General features: G+C 37.5%; 1 pseudogene; it reads right to left on the reverse strand.

Annotated features, from left to right (window-relative positions):
- Window positions 1-19964: 19964 nt before the first annotated feature.
- On the reverse strand, window positions 19965-20506 carry LOC143270918 (ubiquitin-conjugating enzyme E2 variant 2 pseudogene; annotated as a pseudogene).
- Between the last annotated feature and the right edge of the window lie 3937 nt (window positions 20507-24443).

Raw genomic sequence — 24443 nt, forward strand, 5'->3', positions numbered from 1 at the left:
ACACATTTGTTCTGACTACTTGTCATATTATTTTAAAATCACTGTGAGAACTATAAAGCAGTGCCAAATTCTAGAAGCCTGGTTGCTTCACATTGTGTCTCCAAGACTTAATCAACTGTTAAACCTCTACCACTTGCAGCCTTAAAGTACAAAATACTTCTGATTTTTTTTTAACTATTGGCCGTTCAGTTCTTTATTAGACCATCAGGTGTTTTAGACAAAGTAACCCAGGTTCACAGAGTTAAACAAATGCAACATAAACAAAAGTAACATCCCTTAAAATAATATTCTACATATCCCCCTTTTTGACTAAATAAAAATGAAAGGGTTTTAACTTAAACATAGTAAGCCTATATACAATAACAATTATCAAGAAAGGATTACATTCACAATATTGTGTCTATTTATAGTTAGCGTATTCAGAGAAAATAATGCATCATTTACCCTATCATAGTGAATCCAAAGTTTTACACCTAACTTACTGTCATAACTAAGGAAAACTGCAACTATAACTATCTAGTCTTCAACTCTATCAAAGACCCAGAAGGATGTAATATTATCTAACAACAGAGACATTTGGCTGCCTGGACAGTCATCCAGAGTTCTCTGCAACATATGGGCATCCATCTTCAGTCTATATGCCTAGAGTATCTGGCAGACTTTTCATTGAAGCAGAAAATTTGAAGGACTATCTTGCCTTGTATTGGCAAAATTCATCAGTCACTTTCCTCTGTGTCTGGCAGAATGTCTGACAGACTCTTTTGTGAAGCAGGAAACTTGAAGGACTGTTTTGCCTTGTTTTGGCAAAGTCTTTTTTTCCTGTGTGTCCTGCACATCCAGTCTGCACAGCACATAGTCAAACAGTCAAAGGCAAAAACAGGTTTTTGCCCAGTGGCTAACTTTGCTACAATGAAAGCAAACTCCATAAGAAGTTTGTTCAATGTCCATCATCTCTGAAGTAAATGGGTGTGGCCAGGAACAGATGTGTCTCATTGTCATGGAAAAACTTTGTTACCAAAACATAAAATGCCATATTCTGTAGGTCTTTTTTTAGTTTTAATATTTGTTTTATTTATTTATTTATTTATTTATTTATTTATTTATTTATTTATTTATTTATTTATTTATTTATATTTTTTTCTATGGGTTGTGGTCTGATTGTTCTTTATTTTATATCTAGAATCCACTTATGAGTGAGTACATACCATGACTGTCTTTCTGGGTTTGGGTTACCTCACTCAGGATGATTTTTTCTAGTTCCATCCATTTGCCTGCAAATTTCATGCTTTCATTGTTTTTCTCTGCTGAGTAGTACTCCATTGTGTATATGTACCACATTTTTTCCATCCATTCTTCAGTTGACAGGCATCTAGGTTGTTTCCAGGTTCTGGCTATTACAAATAGTGCTGCTATGAACATAGCTGAGCATGTATCTTTATGGTATGTATCAGCATTCTTTGGGTATATGCCCAAGAGTGGGATGGCTGGGTCTTGAGGTAGTTCGATTCCTAATTTTCTGAGAAACCGCCATACTGATTTCCATAGTGGTTGTACAAGTTTACATTCCCACCAACAGTGGAGGAGTGTTCCCTTTGCTCCACATCCTCTCCAACATTGGTTGTCATTGGTGTTTTTGATCTTAGCCATTCTAACAGGTGTAAGGTGGTATCTCAGAGTCGTTTTGATTTGCATTTCTCTGATGATTAAGGATGTTGAGCATTTCTTTAAATGTCTTTCAGCCATTTGTGATTCTTGTTTTGTGAATTCTCTGTTTAGCTCTTTAGCCCATTTTTTAATTGGACTGTTTAGTATTTTGATGTCTAGTTTCTTGAGTTCTTTATATACTGTGGAGATCAATCCTCTGTCAGATGTGGGGTTGGTGAAGATCTTTTCCCATTCTGTTGGCTGTCTTTTTATCTTATTGACTGTGTCTTTCGCCCTGCAAAAGCTTCTCAATTTCGAGAGGTCCCATTTATTAATTGTTGTGCTCAGGGTCTGTGCTGTTGGTGTTTTATTTAGGAAATGGTCTCCGGTGGCAATGCGTTCAAGAGTGCTTCCTACTTTCTTTTCTATTAAGTTTAGTGTAACTGGATTTATGTTGAGGTCTTTGATCCACTTGGACTTGAGTTTTGTGCATGGTGACAGATATGGATCTATTTGTAATCTTTTACATATTGACATCCAGTTATGCCAGCACCATTTGTTGAAGATACTTTCTTTGTTCCATTGTATAGTTTTGGCTCCTTTGTCAAAAACCAGGTGTTCATATGTGCATGGATTAATGTCAGGGTCTTCAATTCGATTCCATTGTGTGTTTAGTGTTTTGATTATTATGTGGCGAGGGGATTTTTTTTTTTTTTTTTGGATCTAGCCTATTTGGTGTTCTGTAAGCTTCTTGTATCTTCATAGGTATTTCTTTCTTTAGGTTAGGAAAGTTTTCTTCTATGATTTTGTTGAATATATTTTCTGTGCCTTTGAGTTGGTATTCTTCTCCTTCTTCTATCCCTATTATTCTTAGGTTTGGTCTTTTTATGGTGTCCCAAATTTCTTGGACGTTTTGTGTTACGTCTTTTTTTTTTTTTTTTTTTGGTTTTTTCAAGACAGGGTTTCTCTTGTGTAGCTTTGCGCCTTTCCTGGAACTCACTTGGTAGCCCAGGCTGGCCTCGAACTCACAGAGATCCGCCTGGCTCTGCCTCCCGAGTGCTGGGATTAAAGGCGTGCGCCACCACCACCGCCCGGCTTGTGTTACGTCTTTTTTGTCTTTAGTGTTTCTTTGACTGACGAATCTATTTTCTCTATTGTGTCTTCAGTGTCAGAGATTCTCTGTTCCATCTCTTGCAATTGGTTGGTTATGCTTGTTTCTGTAGTTCCTGTTCATTTAGTCAGGATTTCTATTTCCAGCATTCCCTCAGCATGTGTTTTCTTTATTGTCTCAAATTCATTTTTCAGATCTTGGGATGTTTCTTTCATCTATTTAATTGTGTTTTCTTGGCTTTCTTTGATTTCTTCCCATTTTTTGTTAGTTTTTTCTTCCATTTCTTTAAAGGAGTTTTTTTTCTTCTTTAATGGAGTTTTTCATTTCCTCTTTAAGGGAAGTTTTTATTTCCTCTTTAATGGAGTTTTTCATTTCCTCTTTAAGGGAAGTTTTTATTTCCTCTTTAATGGAGTTTTTCATTTCCTCTTTAAGGGAAATTTTTATTTCCTCTTTAATGGAGTTTTTCATTTCCTCTTTAAGGGAAGTTTTTATTTCCTCTTTAATGGAGCTTTTCATTTCCTCTTTAAGGGAATTTTTTTATTTCCTCTTTAAGGGACTGTTTTATTTCTTCTTTAAGGGCCTCTATCTTCTTCTTAAAGTCATTTTTAGGGTTGATTTCTTCTGTTTCTTCTGTCTTGGTATGTTCAGGTCTTGCAGGTATAAAATCACTACGTTTGATGTTGCCATATAGGTCTTTATGTTGTTGCCTGTATTTTTGAACTGGCGTCTACTCATCTCTTCCTTTGCTCAGTGCAGGTGGTGTCTGTGTCTGAGAGTGCCTCTCTTGTTCTAATTTTTAGTCTTGGTTCACTAGGAGTTCTTGGTTAAATTGGTTCTATTGGGCTGTTTCTTCAGGGGCAGCTGATCTCAGTCAGTGAAGTATATACTTATGATTCTGGTGATCTGGTTTGGTGGCTGGGCAGCGCCTTCTTCTGTGTTCCCAGGTCACGTTTTGTTCATTATTCAACTCCTCAGCTGATCTTGTTTCTTCAGACTTCAAACTGTAGGGATCTGAATCCTCTCCCGGATGGGTTTCAGCTGAGTGGGGTAGTCTCACCAACACCTCCAAGTTGTCGGGTTTTGAAGGATCAGCAGCTGGGCCCTGGGTTGGCCTCAGATGGCATGTTCAGATTCTTTCTGGTTCCCTTCCACGGAGATAGCTACTTCCCCGGGTGTTGGGGTTAGAGGCGTCCCTGTTCCAAGCTTTTGATTAAGAGTTTGTTTTCACTAGCTCTTCAGCGGGTCTGAACTAGCTCTGTTTCTGGTCTTTATTGTGACTGTGTTTTGGCCGCCGCCTGCTGTGCCTGCCTGCCTCCACTTTGGGCCTGCCTGCCTCTGCCGTACCAGTCTACCTCTGCCGGCCACCACTGTGGGCCTACCTGCGTCTGCTTGTATCTGCCGCTGGGCCTGTCTACCTCTGCGGGCTGCTGCCGGGCCTGTATGTCTCTGCCGGCTGCTGCCATGGGCCTACCTGCCTCTGCTTGTCGCCGCTGCCATGCCTGTCTCAAGTGCCTCATTCTTAAATTTGGTAATGAAAGATCATTAGGCATTTGGGGAAAGATTTTAACATTCAAGGGCAAGAAATATGAAGGAAATATCTTTTCACTGTATTTATAAAAGGATTGGATAACTGAGCTAAATTCTCAACTGTCATGCCAGAAAGTAAACAGATAATATCTAAAAATGATAAACAAAGATAATTTATCAGTAAAGAAACAAATTGTGGTTTAAGAAACAGATAAAGGCAGGGTATCTGAGGAAGGGTGAGAGGCTTAGCTTTTGTGAAACATTGCAAGGTTTTAACTATTTGCAATTTGCTTAAATAAAAGACTTAAGACTTTTTTTTTTAGCCCCCTCACTCCCAAATTTAGGACAGAATATGTGTTTCAGGCTTTAAATTGAATGTGAAAGAATAGAAGGGAGTATATGGGAGTTGTCAGTCAACAAAGCTCCCCAGGCCATTCTGATGAGGCCCCTCTGCCCTGCTACAGACCAGAAGGTTGCTGGTTCTTCCCTTGGGGTATTGGGAAACAGTCCAGAGCTAAACCATCATGTGCTCCCATAAATGAGTATTCTGAGTTGTAAATAATGAGAGGGCACTCACTCAGGTCTGGTAATCAATAAAACTAAACCTAAGATTGGTCAATGATAGTTTGGCCTGGAGGGGTGTGTGTGCTTCTGGCTAAATTTGTAATATTCAGCAATTCTGAAATAGCAAGGAAGAAAAAAAATGGGGCAAGAGACCCAAAACAAAGAAAAAATGTTTAATTGCCCCAAATCCTAAATTACACTGCTAAAGAAAATGGAGTGTAGCCAAAAGGAAAGAACCCCCTGTTGAGTGTGATTTACTGTTCCCAACTTGTAAAATTTTCTTTTACAAGGTTTTTCCTGGCTAAGTCCCAGCTCTTCTGAGCTCATCTTAAGTGACATTTCAGCCAAAGGTTATTGATTAGCTTCTAGTATGAGGCATTGGAGACACTGCACTCAGGGAATGGTGAGGTTTACACAGATCACAAGCCACAAGGTAGATATAACACTGTAGGCTGGCTTTGCTATGAAGCAGACTCTGATATATGTAAGACTAAGTTCAGAGCACACAAACAGATGTCTTTATGTATGGAAGTTCCAGAAAAAACCCACTGCTACCATCCCATCCCATGTGAAGCCAGGATATGTTTAATTTAATTTTTATTTTTTATTATTTTATTCCATCTCACTATGTAGCTGTGAGTGCTGGGATTAGAAGTATATACCATCATGTCCAGTTTTAAGTAGTATTGTGTACTTAACTTAGTGCTTAATGCATGTTGGAAATTCTGGAATAGGCAATTCTGAGATGGAAGTGAGGAGAAAATGTGGGAAAAAGAGCCCCCTCCAAATCTCCCAGTTTTTAAATGAATTATAACGGTACATGGTATCTGTACATTTTCAAGAGTACCTTACCTTTGAAAAGCTGAAGACCCTATTTTTTAGAACAAAAGGAATCTCTGACTAGCAAGTGTTCTATTGTAGTTGGGGTTTTGGGAAGTAGAAGATTACATAACTAACTGATTATCAGGTGTGTTTTGTGGCCTGTGGTTGGGGACATTTGAGAACATTTCCTAAAAGGAAGGATTGTTCAATAAGATGGCTTTCTGCGGCCAGCCGTTTTCTAGAAAAAAAAAAAAAAGGAAATGGATTGTGTGCTTTTTTGCAGTTAAACTGTCACTATGGTGAATACTGGGGCTGGGGGATGGAGCCTACCAGGCTAGGATAATGTGGCCAAGTTAGGTCCATTCAGTGTTTTCATTTTTCAGATTCTCTTAGTTGCAAATGTGAGAAGACCTTGTATGTTACTCTGAACAAGTTGGAATATGACTGAAAAACTTGGGGTGGATGAGTGTCATGATCTTCCAGGCTTTTAAAGGATCAGTCTGAAATGTAGACAATTGTCTACTAGGGAGAACAGGGAAACAATAGGAGCACAGACCAGGGCGGGAGCAGAAGAGGTGTTGAGGAGCGGATATACCTCACTCTGGATACAATTCAGAGAAAGAGCCAAGAGGATTTGCTTTAAAATAGGAGTGGGACATGAGAAGAGGAGGAATCAAGAAAGACATTAGTGTTTTTCACATGAAAGGATGCTCACTCCTTTGAAAGGGGAAACACTGAAAGAAGCAGATTTGGGGCAAGAAGGTAATTCAAATTTTAGTTTCAGACATATTGAATTGGAAACGGCTGTATTCAAAGGAAGATATTGAATAGCTAGGTAGATATATAAATTGGGAATTAGGGAAAGAGGTCAGGTTTGGAGATGAAAACAGGAATCTTAAGCATTCATGTGACATTGAGAAGATGATAAATAATTTCTTTCTCTTTATTTCAAAAGAGAAATTTTTCAAAAGAATGTGTTAGTTCCCTAACATCATCTTCAGCTGACCAATGAATTATTTTTCTAGTATCTCTTGTCATGAACCTGTGAATTTACATATATGCAATATGAGCTGGGTGTATATCTTAGTGGTAGATCACTTGCCTAGTATAAACAGTGTTCTGGGTTCTGTCCAAACATTGTCAAAACAAACAAACAAAATTTATCTGTATACATATGTGCACACATATACATAGATATGTAAAATTTCCCAATATTTCACTGTCTATGCAGTTATAATTCCCCCCAATGTTCAAATCTTTGACCAGTAGGAGTTCCTGTACATAGGCACTTGAATATTTTTCGCACTTGAATATTTTTCACACTCTCATAGCTTCCTTACTTTTTAATGTGACAATATACTTCAAGCTTATTTCATTCACTTCTACTCTAGATGTGGAATAAGTTATTTCTTCTTAAGGAGCCCTTGTCTTTTTCATAGTGGAAAGTTGTTTGAATGCTACAAGCTAGGCATTTTTGTTCCTGGATTGGGCATTGTTTCTATGTCTTTTCAGTGTTGGAACTTAGAAACAGGTCCCTCCCCCTAATAAAGTATATTATGAGTTCATATAAAATACTTCTTCAAATTTATAACTACAGGGTTTTACTTAACCTCTTTAATATGAAACTTGGATTTCTGTTTATTCTTTCATACCAAAAAATTTTGGTCCCCAATCTCATCAACATGTTACTTGAAACAGTCTCAAAACACCATCCACATCTCTCCCAACACATGATTGCTACAAGGAGATGAAGATGTTTATGTATTTCCTTTTGCCTTTAGAGTGTATCCCACTAGGGATGTATGGATAAATGACTGTATTTAAAAATAACTCAAAATAATTATGCTCTGTGGGATTATTCCACCAATTTGACAGACAATTAGTTTCATACGACTTTCAGATTTTAGGAATTGCTTTGCAGATGTAACCAACCATCTTATTAAATAAGAAACACAGAGCCAATACAGAGATGAAAGCCAAGAGGTCAGAGCAATAGCCAAGAGCTAAAAACCTTACCCTTCACTTTCGCTGTTGTCCTACCTCTCCAAAAGAGACCTACTTCCTGTGTCTGTCTTTTTTTTATAGAGTTTCTGTTCTGCCTTCTCATTGGTTGTAAACCCAACCACATGACTTCCTAGTCACTGCCTGTCTGTACAGACCTCCAGGTCTTCTCTGGTTGGTATTGAGATCAAAGGTGTGTGTCTCCAATGCTGGCTGTATCCTTGAACACACAGAGCTCTACCTAGCTCTGCCTACCAAGTGCTGGGATTAAAGGCGTGCACCACCACCGCCAAGCTTTTGCTATGGCTTGCTAATAGCTCTGTACCCCAGGCAACTTTATTAACATACAAATAAAATCACATTTCAGTACAAATAAAATATCACCACAGCTTCTATGATTAAATGATAATTAGATGATTAAAAAAACAGTAGACAAAATAAGGTATATTCAGAGCAATCAAACATCCATCAGGACTCTCCTTTATTGCCTATACTTTATATAGATAGTTAAAACTGTTTTTATCTTTTCATTAAAAATTGAAACACGGGGGGCTGGAGAGATGGCTCAGTAGTTAAGAGCACTGGCTGTTCTTCCAGAGGTCCTGAGTTCAATTCCCAGCAACCACATGGTGGCTCACAACCATCTATAATGAGATCTGGCACGCAGACAGAACACTGTATACATAATAAATAAATAAATCTTTAAAAAATTCAAGCTAGAATCATCAGAGAGGAGGGAGCCTCAGTTGAGGAAATGCCTCCATGAGCTCTAGCTGTAAGGCATTTTCTCAATTAGTGATCAATGGGTGAGGGCCCAGCCCATTGTGGGTGGTGTTATCCCTGGGCTGGTGATACTGAGTTCTATAAGAAAGCAGGCTTTGCAAGCCATTAAGAACAAGCCATTTAGCAGCACCTCCTCTATAGCCTCTGCATCAGCTCCTGCCTCCATATTTGTGTCCTGTTTGAGTTCCCATCCTGACTTCCTTCAGTGATGAACAGTGATGTGGAAGTATAAACCAAATAAACCCTTTCCTCCTCAACTTGCTTTTGGTTATGGTGTTTTGTCATAGCAATAGTAATACTAACTAAGACATCCAGCATGCACGAATCCCCGAGTTCAATCCTCAGTATCACATAATACCAGGCATTGTGGTAAACAGCTATAATCACAGCACTTGGAATATGGAAGCAGTCAGTTACATAATAAGTTCAAGGCCTACCTGGGCTATATGAAACTGTCTCAAAAAATTAACAAATATAAAATAAAAGTCAGATCTTGCCCCATTCACATCCACAGCTGACATCAACAAAGATGTTAGTGAGCTACATAAGCAATGACTTTTTGTAGAGAACCATAACACTATACATCTCAGAAAAGAGATTTCTTTTGGATTTACTTGCTAATTAAAAAAAAAAAAAACAAAACAAAACCAAAAACGAAGTCTCTGTTTCCCAGTGGCGGCTAGAACTAGCTTTGATGTCTTAGGCAGAGTGTCCGGTTTGTGAGAGGAGGAAGGACTGGGTCAAGCTGTGGTGCTTTGCTGTGAATGGCAGCCTGCTCTTAGCTATTGAGGAGAAAGATGTAGCGTGGGTTGGGAGCTTGCTTACCTTTGTAGTGCCTTTGCCATATGGTACTGTAGGTGTATTCATTAGAAGGAGTATGAATGATTTTTTACAGGCTGAGGATGAGTATATGAATGAGGTGGTATCTACAAACCTAACTGCTAGTCATTGCAGGTCCCCCACTAAAAAACCCCAACAGGTTAGGTGCTTCATTTGTAAAAATAGTTTTTTTATTCTTTGATTTCATGTACATACATATATAATGTATTTTCATTCATTCACTCTGCTCCCTTATGCCCCTCCTACTCCCTTTAGACCTTTCTGAATTACCTACTGACGTAGCACAAGGAAAGACACACTTCAGTTTTTGTTATGTTTTTAAAGTTATTCTAGGAAAAACTCCCACAAATGGTTACAGTGCCTTTCCTGATCTTTTCATCGAGGTACCTTTCCTAATTAACATGGCTCAACTGTGTATATAGACTTGGGAAGGGTGTTGTGGAGAAAAAGGAAACACTTCACTTAAAAGATACAGAAAACCAAAAAAACATGCTGGCAAGATGGTTCAGCAGATAAAAGCATTTGCTGCACAAGCCTGACAATCTGAGTTTAATCTTTCAAACCTGTGGAAGAAGGAGAGACCTGATTCTCCAGTGTTGTCCTCTGACTTCCATATACATACTGTGGCAAACTTTCTGCCCGCCCCCCACACCCCTTATGCACATACTAATAAATAAAATCTAAAAATGAGAAAAAGGAACATTTGTTCTAAATAATACAGATTTCAGTGATGAAACAAGCCTCAACCTAAACCAAAATGTAAATGCTCCAAAATTGGCAGAACAAAATAAAAGTTTTCACATGACGTGTATTGTGGGAGTCTGAACCACTCATAGAAAATTGTGCCAAATAATATATCAAACAAATGCACATCGGAAGGAAATACACGCTAACAAGACTGCAAACTTCAGGTAACTATTTTAGATTCCAATTTAAGACACATTTAACATGTAAATGATCTGATGAAATAACCACTTGGAAAATGAAGAAGCAGGCAGAAAGGATAGTTTGGTGTTGGGAGGTAGCTCAGTGCTGCAGTGTCTTCCCAGAATGTGTTAGGGCCTGGGTTTAATCTCCAGCTTCCTCTCCCAAAGTACAGATTAAAAAATAAGTTAATGAATAAGGCCTGAAACTCCAGTATGTGTAAGTTCAAAAAATGAAATGATCATAAAGACAAGAGAAACAGCCAGTGTGACTGGAAGAGCATCAGAAAGAGAGATGGGCTAGATTCTGAAATCTTTCTTAACTACCCACCCAAAAAACTAAACTAATACCCCACTCCATCCTAGTCACTCTTCATTTATAACATGTTTTATTATTTATCTAATTATTTGTTTTGTTTATTTGTTCATTTTCTTATTGACAATAGATCCCCCCATATCATATCTTGATTATGGTTTCTCCTTCTTTTACTACTCCTAGTTCCTTCCACCTCCTCTTTCCTCAGGATCCATCTACTTTCTGTATCTCATTAGAAAACAAACAGGCTTCTAAGGGATAATAATAAAATAAAATAAAATAAAATAAAATAAAATAAAATAGAACAAAACTAATACATTGTAATAGGACAAAAACAAACAGGAAAAAAGAGCCCAAGAAAAGGCACAAGAAACAGATATGGACACAGAGACCCACTTGTTTACACACTCTAGAATCACATAAAAACACTAAACTGAAAGCCATAATATATGTACAAAGGACCTATAGGGTAAAAAGAGAGAGAAAAAATAAAAATATATGTAAATAAAATAAAAGTAAGATTAAACAAAAGCCCTGATATGACATTATGAGACAAGGAACCTCCAAAGGTGCCACCGAGTTCATTTTCTGTTGACCACCTATTGCTGGACATGCAGCCTACCCTTAAGAGTAGCTTGCTTTCCAAGTGAGACTCCCTCAAAGAAAACTGATTTTTCATTTGCACATGGCTATCAATAAGAGATAGCTACTGGGATGGGGGCATGTATCCACTTCTTTTAGCTCTAGGGTCCCATCTGGTGCAGACCCATGCACACCTTGTGCATGCTGTCTTACTTTCTGTGAGTTCATATGTGCTTTGCTCCTGTTGATGTAGAGGGCCTTATTTCCTTGGTGTATTCCATCCCCTCTGCCTCTTATACTCATTCTGCCTCCTCTTCTATAGGGTTCTCTTAGCCTTGCGGGGAGTGATTTGATGAAGATATCTTCTTTAGGGCTGAGTGTTCCATGGTCTTTCACTTTTTGCATACTGTCTGGCTGTGGGTCTCTGTATTTGTTCCCATTTGCTGCAGGAGGAAGCTTCTCTGATGATGGATGAGCAAGGCACTGATCTATGAGTATAGCAGGATGTCATTAGAAATCATTTTATTGCTGCATTCTTTTATTATTTTGTTTATTATTATCTAGTTCCATGTTTTTGGTCACCCAAGCAGTGTCAGGTATTGGTTCCATCTCCTGGAGCAGGCCTTCATTTCAACTCAGATTGGATGGTTACTTCTACAAGCTTTGTACCACTGTTGTACTAGCATATCTTATAGGCAGGATACTATTGCAGGAGATCCAAGGGTTTGTGGCTGGGTTGGTGTTTACATTTCTCTTTTGATTGAATGCAGAGTATCTTCCTTTACCAAAAAGGCTAGAATGTAAGGTTAAAGGCTCTATGAAGGCACCAACTTGACTTCTCCAAGTTCAATGAGTTCTGTAGGTGTTGTCTTCAGCAATAGGGCCTTGCTGTCAGTTTGTGGAGAGCAACATACAGTCTTGGCAACAGCTGGTTGTTTGGAAGTTCCCATGGGACCCCTTTTGTGAATAACCCAATTAGATGTAACCCATTCCCAATATTGGAAGCTTCATTTTGTGACAAGAGATGTCTAGATGGGGCTCTGTCTCCCCCATTATTTGGTGATTTCATTTAGACCACCTTCATACATGTATATATTTTAGGAAACTTCTACTTGATTAGGTTTTCATACTACCCTTCAAATGGCACTTAATTTTAGCTGTCTCTCCTTGTGTTCCTTCCCTCATCCCCATCTTCCCTTCCTCTACCCACCTAATCCTTCTGTTCCAGTCTCCTACCCCCATCCATCCACAACTATTATACTTCTTTTTCCTAGGTAGATTTATCTGTGTTCCCCTAGTCCCTTACTCCATACGCCCCCTCTGTGGTTCTATTGATTGTAGCTTGGTTATCATTGATTCGACAGCTAATATCCACATAAAAGTGAGTATATACCATATTTGTCTTTGTCTTTCTGAGTCTGGGTTACCTCACTCAGGATGTTTTTTTTTTCTAGTTCCATCAATTTATCAATGAATTTTGTGATTTCATTTTTTAAATGGCTGAGTAATATTTAATTCCGTAAATGTATCACATTTTCTTTATCCATTCTTCTCTTGAGGGACATGTAGGTTGTTTTCAGTTTCTGGCTATTGTGAATAGAGCAGCAATGAACATAGTTGAGCAAGTGTCTCTGTGGTAGGATGGAGTATCCTTTGGGTATATTTACAAGAGTGGTATGGCTGGATCTTGAGGTAGAATGATTCCCATCTTCCTGAGAAACAGCTGTATTGATTTCCATAGTGACTGTAAAAGTTAGTAGTTCCACCAGCAATGGATGAGTGTTCCCATTATTCCACATCCTCACCAGCATCAACTGCCATTTGTTTTATTGATCTTAACCATTCTGACAGGTGTAAGACAAAATCTCAAAGTAGTTTTGATTTGCATTTCCCTGATGGCTGAGGATGTTGAACATTTCTTCAAGTGTTTTTCAGCCATTTGAGTTTCCTCTGAGAATTCTCTGTTTATATCTGTACCCCATTTTTAAATTGGGTTATTTGTTTTCTTGATAGTTTTTTGAGTTCTTTGTATATTTTGGATGTTAACCCTCTATTGGATGTGTATTGTTTGCCTAAACTGTAGGCTGCTGTTTTGTTCAAATGGTAGTGTTCTTTACCATGCAGAAGCTCTTCCTTTTCATGAAGTCATATTTATTAATTGTTGATATTTGTGCCTATGCTAACAGTGTTCTGTTAAGAAAGTCTTCTATGCTAATGCATTCAAGGCATTCTCTTCTATCAGGTTCAATGTATCTAGTTTTATGTTGAAGTCTTTGCTCCATTTGGAGTTTAGTTTTGTGCAAGTTGATAACTATAGATCTATTTGGACTCTCTTGCATGCAGCCATCTAGTTTGACTAGAACCATTTGTTGAAGATGTCCTTCATCCAGTGTATATTTGTGGCTTCTTCACCAAAAACCAGGTCCTTGGGTGTGTGAATTTACGTCTAGGTCTTAGATTCTATTCCATTGATCCACCTGTCTGTTTTTATGCCAATACCATGCAGTTTTTATTACTATAGCTCTGTAGTAAAGCTTGAAATCAGGGATAGTGATCCCTCCAGAAGTCCTTTTATTGTACAGGATTGTTTTAGCTATCCTGGGTTTTTTTGTTTTTCCATATGAAGTTGAATATTGTTCTTTCAAGGACTGTAAAGAATTGTTTTGGACTTGGGAGGCAGAGGCAGGTGGATCTTTGTGAGTTCAAGGTCAGCCTGGTCTACAGAGTGAGATCCAGGAAAGGCCCAAAGCTGCACAGAGAAACCCTGTCTCAACCCCCCCCCCAAAAAAAATTGTGTTGGGAATGGGGATTTGTAGATCACTTTTTGTAGGACGGTGATTTTTACTATATTAATCCTACTGATCCATGACCATGGGAGAGATCTTTGCATCTTTTGATTTCTTCTTCAATTTCTTTCTCAATGTCTTAAAGTTTTTTTTAAATCATAGAAGACTTCCACTTGCATGGTTAGAGTTACCTAAAGGTATTTTATATTATTTGAGGCTGTTGTGAAAGGTGTTGTTTTTCTGATTTCTTTCTCAGTACATTTGTCATTTGTATATAGGAAGGATACTGATTTTTGTATGTCAATTTTGTACCCATTTACTTTGCTGAAAGTATTTATCAGCAGTAGGATCTTTCTGGTATAATTTTTAAGTTCATTTGTGTATACTATCATATCATCTGCTAATAAAGATACTTGACTCCTTTCTTTCCAATTTGTATCCCCTTGATCTCCTTCAGTTGTCTTATTGCTCTAGGTAAGACTTCAAGTACTATATTGAATAGATATGGAGAGAGTGGACAATCTTGCTTGTTCCTGATTTTAGTGGATTTACCTTGTGTTTCTCTCTATTTAAGTTGATGCTGGCTATGGTCTTGCTGTACACTGACTTCATTATGTTGAGGTATGTCCCTTGTATCCCTAATCTCTCTAGGACTTTTATCATGAATGGATGCTGGATTTTGTCAAAGGCTTTTTCAGCATCTAATGAGATGATCATGTGGTTTTTATTTTTCAGTTTGTTTATGTGTTGAATTGCATTTATCAATTTTCTTATGTTGAACCATCAATCATCCCTGGGATGAAGCCTACTTGACCATGGCGGATGATCTTTTTGATTTGTTCTTGGATTTTGTTTGCAAGTAATTTATTGAGATTTTTTTCTATCTATGTTCATAAGGGAAATTGATTTGTAATTCTCTTTCTTTGTTGGGTCTTTAACTTTAGTAAGTGGTAGTTATTGAGAAAATTATCCATTTCTTTTATATTTTTCAAATTTTGTGGAGTACAAGTTTTTTTCCTTCTCCTTTCTTGTGTTTCTGGATGTGGTTAACCTCTTTAGAATGGAGTTTTCCTTCTAGCACTTTCTGTAAGCCGGGATTTTTACATAGCTTAAATTTGGTTTTTATCATGGCATGTCTTATTTTCTCAATCTGTTGTGATTTTGAAAGTTTTGCTGGGTATAGTTTCCTGGGCTGGCATCTGTGGTCTTTCAGAGTTTGTAGAACATTGTCCAGGACCTTCTGGCTTTTAGAGTCTCTGTAAGATTCTTTTAGAGAATTTTTTGTTTTTCTGTTTTTTTTTTTTTCCCCCGAGACAGGGTTTCTCTGTGTAGCTTTGTGCCTTTCCTGGAACTCACTCTGTAGACCAGGCTGGCCTCGAACTCATAGAGATCTGCCTGGCTCTACCTCCCAAGTGCTAGGATTGAAGGTGTATGCCACCACCGCCTGGCTCATGTGTTATTCTTAAAAGTTTGCATTTATATGTTACTTGTTTTTTTTCTCTTGCAGCTTTTAATATTCTTTGTTCTATATGTTTAGTGTTTTGCTTATTATCTGGTGAAGATAATTTGTTTTCTGTATTGCATGTTACCTTGATATGCATCTCCTTCTTTAGGTTAGGGAAATTTTCTATGATTTTGTTGAAAATATTTTCTGTTCCTTTGATCTGGGTTTCTTCTTCCTCTATTCCAATTATTTTTAGATTTTGTCTTTTCATAGTATCTCAGGTTTCTTGAATTTTATTGTGCCAAAATGTTTCTAAATTTAACATTTAAATTTTCTTTGACCATGGTATCCATTATTTCTATCATGTCTTCAGTGTCTGAGATTCTCTCTTCCATTCTTGTATTCTATTGATAAGGCTTGCCTCTGTAGTTCCTGTTCAAGTTCCTAAATTTTTCATTTCCAGATTTCCCTCAGTTTGGGTTTTCTTTATTGAGTGTATTTCCACTTTTGGGTTTTGGACTGTTTTATTCATTTCCTTCCACTGTTTGTTTGTTTTTTCACAGATTTTTAAAAGATATTTATTCATTTCCTCTTTAAGGACCTCTATCATATTCACAAAGAGTATTTTAAGATTTTTGTCTTGTGCTTCAGTCATGTTGCAGTTCTCAGGGCCTACTGCATTTATCACCTGTTTTAAATGCTTCACAGTATTTATAGCCATCTGAAATTATTTTTTCTTTACTACATTGAGCATTTCCTCCATCAGCGTGGATACTCTGTCTCAAAGTCATCCTTTCCCAGCAACTGAAACAGAGCCTGACACACAGTAGGCACTCAACCAAAAAGAAACGTGATAATCTGGGGAGATGACTCAGTTGACAAACACTTTGGTATTCAGACATGAGAATCTGAGTCTGATTTCCATCATCCACTGTGATCCCAGTTCTTGGAAGTGGAGACAGGTAGATCCCTGGAGCTTATTGGCCAGCCAGTTTAGCCAAATTGGTGATCTTCAGGTTTAGTTAGAGACCCTGTCTTAAAATAGGAGGGCAATTATGGAAGACACCCAAGGCTGTCCTCTGGTCTCCACAGTTGCATGTACAAACACACATGTAAACATACACAGTTTAGAATGAATGAAGGCAGGCATGCATGAATGAATGACTGAGTACTTTATGAGTGAGATCTGTCTGAACAAATTCTTTAATAAGTGAATTTTTTATTTATGGACAAACTCCTTGTAGGAAGTTAATTTATAGTAGGAATCCAGCATGAAAAAAGTAAGGTTTGATAATACATATCTCAAGGAACTTAAGTTTTTGGAAATGTGCATCAGAATTCTTATTTTTGAGAGTCAAAAGGATTCTTATAACTTGGGAAAGAGTAACCCTTCCCTCATTTATGTGTATATGTGTATGCCCACATGTGTATGTGTGTTTTAAAAAAAAGAAGACAGTTTAAGGAATTAGAAATAGCCAAATGTTTGATAAGACATTAGAAAACTTCATGAACCAGTAAATTTTGCAGCATTTAAGAAAGAAAAACAGTGTGTGGCTAGCATTATAGTCCCATGTTGAGCCATTCTGCTAGCATGCTTCTGTTTTGTGTTAAAAGTGCCATGTCATGCTGGTCCTAAGAAAGTATTAGATGTAATCTATTCAAGCTTCATTAAGGCTTACATGTCCTCCAGCATGCTTTTCCAATCAACAACCCAGCCAGAGAAGGGTTATAGCTACCGTGTCCAAGAAGACCTTCCTGCTTGTCAAAAATGTAGCAGGGATCCAATAATATTGATTACTACCCTTTAGAACTGGTAGCAGCCTGTGAGGGGGGAAGTGGGCATAGTGGTGTAGAAAACAATGGGATTACAGGGGATAAGTAGGTACAATCAAGTCAAAGAAGGGGGAAGGTATGATAATATTTTGACGCAGTGACTATTGCTCGTTTATGCACAGGAAAAGATTCCATTCACATACCATATGGCACTTGACAAATATAATGAATGACCTAGGCCTAGTTTTGGGGCTTTTATAGCAGAGATTGCCTGGTTTAATCAATTTTTTTTATTAAGACTCTTTTCAAATTATAGCACCTTTAAGAGTTATTTTATTTTGTTGGTAAGTATAATTACTATCTTCTAAAAAAATACAAAAAAAAAATCTGCACATAAGGTATTGTCTAAACAATCACTAATAGTGCCAAATAATACCACTGGTTCACCTATGTTATCTTTATTTTGTCTGAACTCCAATTTCTACAACCATAAGATAGGAACAATAGTAATGAATTTTTAGAATACAGGACCTTGAGTTTTCTATTTGAGAGACCCTCTCCATTACAAAGCACCTAGAAATCATGAATAAAATATAAACTCCCAAGAAAGTAAAGGAAGCCTCTAGGATCCAGAAAAGATAGAAAACAGAAATCAAAATGATAGATAAGCCTTCAAATTATTTGATGCCACTATTTGGAATGTAGAACTCTGATTCTTTAAAATAAATTTCTTACCTTTATTAATTGTGTTTGTGTGGAGATGGTTACTCTCTTCATTGTCCACATATGGAGTTCAGAGGACAATTTGTGGGAGTCAGGTCTCCCTTTTTACAATGTGGGATTCAGGGAACTAACTCAGGTCATCAGTCTTGGCTAGCTCACTAGCCCCTCTGATTCTTTTTAATTTTGGAGATAGGGTCGCACTATGAGGTCCTGTATGGTCTGGAACTCTCTCTATAGATGAGGCTAGCCCAGAACACACAGAGATCTACCTGCCTCTAACTTCAGAGTGCTGGGACTAAAGGTGTGCGTGACCAAGCTTCAGTCCCCCTTTTGATTCTTACTATATGCACAAGGGTACAAAACACAGGGTCCACATCTGGGATTGGTGTCCAAAGTACAACTTCATATGAAATCAGAACCCTCTAAGAACTGTAGCCTAGGGAAAGAGTAGGCCAGAGAAACAGTGTGATAATGGCAAAAATAGAAAACGAGTCGTTTGTCTCAGTTTTCCCTTGAAGTGGAAGGATGAAGAAACCCCTACATATTTATAAATATAAGCTTGTCCTTAGGTGTGTTTGGAATTCCTAATTTTCTCACTCATTATCTTAGTTCATTTACATTTCTATAGCAAATTATCTGATACTGGGGAATTTATAAACAAAAGAAATTTCTTTATCACAGTTTACAAGCCTAGGATGCTCAAGATCAAAACACTCAGCAATTTAGTGTCTGCTATCTGCTTCCAAGATGGCATCTTATTGTGTTTTTGAGAGGTGAATGTTGTGTTCTCATATGGTGGAAGGGATAAAAAGTATTTACTTACTTTTTTTTTTTTTTGAGATTGCTTGTCATGTATCCCAGGCTAGCCTCAAACTCCCTATGTAATTGAGTCAGTCCTTGACTTTCTGAGCCTCCTCCCTTTTCATCTAAATGCTGAGATTACAGGCATGTGCCACTGCATATAGCTCTCAATCCCTTTTATAGGGCAGCAAACTATTTATTTAGTTGCTGCAATTGAATCCAGGGCCTCAAGAATGATAAGCACACATTGTACCACTGCACTTAGCCTGTACTACTTCACTTATCATGACAAGGCCCTCGTGGCCTAAACATCACCTCTATTTCTTCATTGCTTTAGGGCTAAATTTCAAATGAATTTTGGAGAGACATACACATTCAAACCATAGCACCTATGAAATTCAAGAGATAGATGTCCTGGGTTCATGTTCATAACACTTCGTCATAGTGCTTTATTATACATGAATACACACACACACACACACACACACACACACACACACACACACACACACACACACACACACACGTGAGATTTTCTTTGAAAGAATTTGACCACAAAAAACTCCAGGAAAAATGAACCTTCTTGGATTTCTCATGTAGATAAGTCAAATTCAAGCTATAAAATGATATATTTTAAGAGTTGTTTCAAACTTATTTTTATTGATTTATTCAACAGGCCTAAAAGCACATCAGAAACATGCCATGAAAAACCTTTTCTTTTTTTTCCCCTGAGGACACATTCCATATTTTATTTACATTTCAAGACTAACTTTACTCTCAGAATCACATATCCATACACCTCTTTCTTTTTTGTTGACTTCACTTTAAAACTTCTAAGCATGTTTTATTAAACAAAGACTGTATACAAATATTTATCATGTCTGTTACATGTAACAAATGGGAACAGCTTTTAGCAGAGATTCATCAATACCTCCCGCACGTCTTTTTGTTATAAAACAATCCTGAAGCTATTTTTGATGCTATAGCAGGCAGCACCCACACCCGCACCGCTTCAAGAGTGAGCACAATTGTGACTACTCATTACTTTAAACAGTTCACTGTGGCCTAAGGACGATGGATAAAGCATGCCAGTTCTGTTCTCCTTCTTGAGACAAAGGTTTTCACTGCCATCTGACACTCCTTTGTCATGCTTTTGTCTTGAAAACCTGAATTCAATTTTGAATACTTCAGGCTCATGTTTAAATGACAGTGCTTTAAGAAGAGAAAGAAAAATTGTTCTGCACTTCTCTTGTTATCTGAAAACATAATAAATATACATATATTAAATATATTCTTACAACTGTCCAGGTCATATTTACCAGCTGGAATTCTTTTACTTAATGTGTGGGTATTTTGCATGGTGATATTTAATCAAGATATTAACATGAGTAGAAGGTTGTTGATTTAAGACATGTTTGAGATCCACTAAAGTCAGTTGTTGTATGTCTGTCCTTCTGGTGGCTGTGGAAGCTTCATATTTTCTTTGGACATCATTAGACATCTTAGCTCTTGCAGTACAACTTTAATGCTATAGGAATTGTGCCATTTTGCTAAAACTGGTATGCTCCAGGCATCCACCATTCCACTAGAATTATTGATTCCATTCATATTAATTTTTGTTACAAATCTAACTGATGGAGGAGCTTCTGGGTATTTAGATCCACATTCTACTTTCAGGGTATATATTTTGTTTTCATAGTTTGTCCTTGGTGGCCCAATAATCATGCCTGTCCACCTTGTAAGTGTCATGTCTTCATCGTCTTCAAGGCCCCAGCTAACCGTACCATCACCTACTCCTTTCTATCCTTCAAGTTCTTCCAACAAGTGAAAATTTCAAGGAACTTTAACTCCTGTGGAAATCGCCATCTTCTCCTGCTACCAGACGCAGCTGCTGCCAAAAATCCTTTTCCAATTACATTCCATAGTCACACAATCCTCTTTCCGTGGGTGATTAGATTTATTGCTTAGTTAATATGGTGAAGAAACACTCCATAATTACAATGTGACAAAGGAATAGAAAAAATACATGAAAACGTAATGAAAATAACCAAATAAACTTGAAAAAAGTCCAAAAATAACACATTTAGAAGTGAAAATATAACACTTAAAGTGAAGAACTGCAAGGATACATTACTAATATAATAAAAACATAAAACATATCCTCCTAGTGAAACTTCAGAATAGCAGACCATGGAGCACTATAAAATTTCAAAAACTTGCTGGACATGGTATCATATACTGTAATCCTAGCATCCAGGAAGCTGAGACAGAAGTATTGTTACGAGTTTGAGGGCATAGTGTAAGAAAATGTTTTTTCTATCGAAGTTAACTAGCCAACCAAGGACCCATAGCCCACTGATCTTCCCCACCTTGTCAAAATTTTATGCAAATCTTTTAACTTCCCAGATGTGGTAAAAGTTTTGGAATCTGGTAGCAAGACAAATTGTTTTTAGACCTGGCCTTAGGAGGTGAGGCCAGTGGCCTCAGTTTTATTTATGAAGAAAATTGATATATAAGAAAATAAATGATAAATAACATGCAAGTTAGGATATGTCCAATTGGACTTAGAGTAGTCTAAATTTCTTATACTGTTGATGAAGAAAAGGTAATAAATAACATTAGATATTTTTCTGTTTAAATAAGGGTTGAATTTCGAGTCTTGTACATGCTAGGCAAGTGTTCAGCCACTGAATTACACCCCAGCCCATACAATTATTTTTTAAGGGCCAGTGAGATAGGTCAGCAGACAAAGGCACTTCCTGCTAAGACTGAGGACATGAGTTCAATCCATAAGACCCACAAGGTGTAGGGAAGGAACTGATACTCACAAGTGGTACTCTGACAACTACAGTAGAATGTGCCCCCTAGATGAAGAAATATAATAATTAAAAAAATTCTATTTTAAGCTCAATATGTATATATGCCATGATTCTGAGTTACTTCCTCATTGTAGAAATAGTATGCATGATACCAGAACAAAGGAGAAAAAATATACTTAACCCTGAAATAGGCAAGAAAGGACAATAAAGAAGCACGTGTCCATATGAGAAAATGAGAATGCATAAAATAAGAGAGCAAAATTCCCAATGCTCCATTGATCAATTAAGTGTCAGAAATTGTGAAACGAAGAAAACAAAATCCAAGTTTGTGCTGTGCACCAGTGATGTACAGTGTCTCTCAGAAAGATTGAAGATGAAAGCTTAGGAAAAGAGATTTTGATTCCAAGTGTTAGCCAATAGAAATGTTGTGCAGTTACAGTAATGTAAGGCAAAAATAGATTATATGAGGTGACAGAGATAGGTTCGCCATTAAATCTGTCTTTTATGTAGAGCAAGGGGTGTGTGTATCTGACCTCTCAAGAATTAAATTTCCAAATGTCCTTCAATGACTCATGTTAATGGCTTGATCCTCAGCCTGTGGTGCTTTTTTTCTGGAGGGGTAGAACTTTTAGGTCAGTGGAGGGAAGAGGAGAGAGGAGGAGAGGAGAGGAAGAAAGAAAGAGAAAAAAAAAGGAAGGAAGGAAGGAAGGAAGGAAGGAAGGATAAATAAGTAAGTAAGTAAGTAAATAAATAAATAGTGAGTCTTGGCCTGGGGATATGGCTCAGTTGGCAGAGCATATACCTGGCATGCCCTGGGTTCAGGGCTCAGTCCCCGCCACAACATAAATTGGTAGTGGTGGCACAAGCTTGTAATCCCAGCTATCAGGAGGTGGAGGGAGGAGGTCTCAAGTTCAAGATCATTCTTGGCTACATAGTGAATTTGAGGTCAGCTTGGGCTACAGTAGGACTCTACCCCACTCTCCAGCAAAGGAAATAAATAAAAATGAAAGCAATAACCCAAGTACAATGTTTGTCTTCATTGCAATCTATCCTTAGGAAATTGTTTAGGACATTCAAGATCCAAACTGTGGCATCTTGCAAAATGGGAAATAATATAAAATATAAAATACATTATTGAGTAAAAATTGGACCCCCAAACCTGGCATCAACACGATCTTTAAAATGACTTCCGAGGCAGTAAAATTTTGTAGGACTGTGTTTCCTTTCTTTAGAAAGCATTTATAATAAAGCTTTAAAGAGAGCCCGGTACCTTTTAAACTTAAGGGACCCTACAGAATTGTCCCCATAGATGTAATTTTTAGGTTGTTTAGTAATTGCTGCTGACTCATTTGCTTGTGGTCCCTAGATTTTACATTTTCTCCTGTGATTATTGTTGTCTTGGTGATTAGCAATCTTTTACACTGTCAGCTGGATTTTGTGTGTTTTCTTTTTCCATCCTACAGGGCAATTATAACTCATCTTTGGAAGGATAATAAGGGTGGAAACCAGGGCAGTGAGAAGGGACACGATTCTTTTCTCTAGTTTAATTCCTTTTCATTTTGGTGGCTAGCTGTATCTTTCATAAATAGGTTGGAGAAAATTAAAGTCTTAAGGTGTAATGTATTTCTCTGGCACATTCTATTTACCAAGCTAAAATATGCTATCTAGATGGTGCACATTCATTGACAATAATTGAGATCAGGTTCTATAATAGAAAATTCTATTCACAATTGAATAAATGTACACATTGTATTTTCATTTTTAAGAGAGAAACTATTTTAAAATACACCATTAAAAGCAGAATTGTTTAAAAATGAAATGACATTACCTGTCTCCTTATCTAAATAAGCAAAATTTAATTTCATAGTGCTAACATTATTATACTTTTGCAGTGGCAATAATAATAGTGGACAAAGAGCTGAGTTTTTCAACTCACTTTCTCTTGCCTCCTCCCTTTTTCTTTCTTTTTGAAAATTTCTGTGCTTTTGAGACAGTCTCATGTAGCTCAGGCTTGGCCTCAAACTCATTACATAGCCAAGGATAACCTTGCATCCTGCCTCTACTTCCCAAATGCTAGGATTATAGGAATGTACCAACATGGTCCATTTATATGGAGTTGGCGATGGAAACCAGGGCTTCCTGTATACTAGGCAAACACTTTACAAATGGAGCTACATCCCCAGTCCTAAAGTAAATCTAGCTAACATTGTTATGTATGTGTACACTATGCTAGGAATTGAACCTAGGGCCTTACATGTTCTAGGTACATGTTTAGCCATTGAGCCATATCCCCAGCTACACGTTTCTTAGTGAAAACTGTGACATAGGTAATTTTTCTGTGTAGCATTAGCAGGCCTTTAGTTTGCAAACCATTGATTCTGCCTCCATAATGCCTGTTTCTTTTGTCTTTTTTAAACATTTATTTTTAATTATGCATACGAGTGTATGTCTGTGTGAGTGTATGCCATCTGTGTTTGGATGGTAGTAGAGACCAGAAAAGGGTATCAAATCCCCTGGAGCCAGAGTTCAGAGTTACAGGCCATTTTGAGCTACCCATCATGGGTGCTGGGAACCAAACTCAGGTTCTCTGCAAGAGTAGTATGCATTCTTAACTACTGAACCATCTTTCCAGTCCTTATCCAACTTTTTAGGAGAAAGTGTGACATAAGGTAATTTCTACGTAGTTGTCAGGTATAAGCCTCCATGGATACACCTTCTTTCTAGGTCAGTTCCATTTAAAAGTCATACTGGCATTGGAGTATAGACAGTTTGTAATACTATCATCTTGTCTCAGTCTCTCTAGGTTGCTCTGAACAAGTACAAGTCTCCAGTCAACTGATTTCTGGGTGTGACTGATCCTACTAGCAATGTTTCCTTGCATAATGTCTGTTGGTCAGGAAATAAGTACACTGATAATGAGTAATGTTTACTTATGGTCAATGTTTATGAATGAACTTAACCAAAAGGGTTATATAATATAGTTG

The sequence above is a fragment of the Peromyscus maniculatus genome, chromosome X (assembly GCF_049852395.1).
Source record: "Peromyscus maniculatus bairdii isolate BWxNUB_F1_BW_parent chromosome X, HU_Pman_BW_mat_3.1, whole genome shotgun sequence".
Classification (NCBI taxonomy): domain Eukaryota; kingdom Metazoa; phylum Chordata; class Mammalia; order Rodentia; family Cricetidae; genus Peromyscus; species Peromyscus maniculatus.